We start from the raw sequence: 1,393 nt of genomic DNA on the forward strand, positions 1-1,393 counted from the left end.
CAGCCAGCTGTGCCTAGGTTTCCAAAGCTTAAAAGAGATGGCCCAATAATGACCCATTCTATAGCAACAGACTCTTTTGTAGGCTTTGTTGTAAGGTTCTCAGCCCTTCAAATACCTTGTGAGATTTTTTTTTTTTACAAGAGAATGTATAATAAATCTACCCTGGAAATGTACCCAAATGTACCCAATTCAACCTGTGAATTGGGGGAAGAGTAGCTTTCCGATAAGTAGGTTTGGAGGGAACCTTTCCTCATTTGGAATGGATTCTCTTTCTCTGCTAGGAAAAACTAGCCTCTCAGATCCTCTGAATTTCAGGGCATTCTGTCTCCTATATTTTTTATGGTAGTGCTACCTAAGCATGTGGAAGTAAGACAAACAGCAGAAAAAAAACCAAAGAGACTCAACTTTGTGTCATTCAGTGCAACATAGTAGGTGCTTGGTGCAGAGGGCCGTGTAGCATTTGTGGGATAAGCAGCAGAAACCATGTATCAGCCTGCCCATTTCTATCTGCTTTGTTACCTTGATTACCATTCCTTAGACAGGGAATCCAGTCTCCCCTCTCCTAGGACAACTCTCCCAGTCAGTGCAGAAGGTGGAGCTGCTTCCATGCTGGCTTTGGTGCTTGGCCTCTCAATACAGGAACAGAAACACAGCTCATCTTCGGCACAATCAAGAAATGTACACACTTAGGCAATAGATGGCAGTGTTTGCACAAATTTTAATATTGCAGTGGCTTTTAAGGGAAGCTTAGTGTTCAGCCTGTCAGTAGCTCGCCGTGATCGTATAGTGGTTAGTACTCTGTGTTGTGGCCGCAGCAACCTCGGTTCGAATCCGAGTCACGGCAGGAATGAGGAGGCTTTTGGAAGAGGAAAAAAAAAAATGTGGCCACATGATGTATGGCACCCAGGCCACATTTTGCAAGCAGAAGAGAATAATGAGAGTCAATAAAAACAGGAACCAGCACAAATACTTTAAACTTTATGAAGATGAAATCCATGGAGTCACTTTATTAATGTACCCAATCTTGCTGCAAGTGTGTTGTATGGGGATTTTTTTTTATTTGCATTGACGGATAATATGATAAAACTGGAGTGTAGTGGGCATGTAATTATTATTAATTACAACTACTTAAGCTGTGCTTTGAGCAGACTCGTCAAGTCTGCTTGCTTTTGAGCCTTGCCAGGGCTATACAGTAATAACAGCCCTGAATTATTTGGAAAGATGTCAGCAGGAGATGTGGAAATCCTGTTTAACCAGGCATGAATTGTTGTTCGGAGGGTTTTTTTTTTTTTTTTTTTTTTCAGGATGACAGAGAGAAAATGAACTGTCCCTTATCAGTAATTGCAGGAAACATTTTGTTTCTATGATATGAACTGGCTGTAATTTAACTTTC

General features: G+C 41.1%; 1 non-coding gene across 1 annotated transcript; it reads left to right on the forward strand.

The window, feature by feature from the left end:
* The first annotated feature begins 772 nt into the window (after positions 1-772).
* Positions 773-844, forward strand: Trnah-gug. The gene has a single exon. It is a non-coding gene; the product is annotated as a tRNA-His (tRNA).
* Positions 845-1,393: the final 549 nt, after the last annotated feature.

The sequence above is a fragment of the Cricetulus griseus genome, chromosome 2 (assembly GCF_003668045.3).
Source record: "Cricetulus griseus strain 17A/GY chromosome 2, alternate assembly CriGri-PICRH-1.0, whole genome shotgun sequence".
NCBI classification, from domain to species: domain Eukaryota; kingdom Metazoa; phylum Chordata; class Mammalia; order Rodentia; family Cricetidae; genus Cricetulus; species Cricetulus griseus.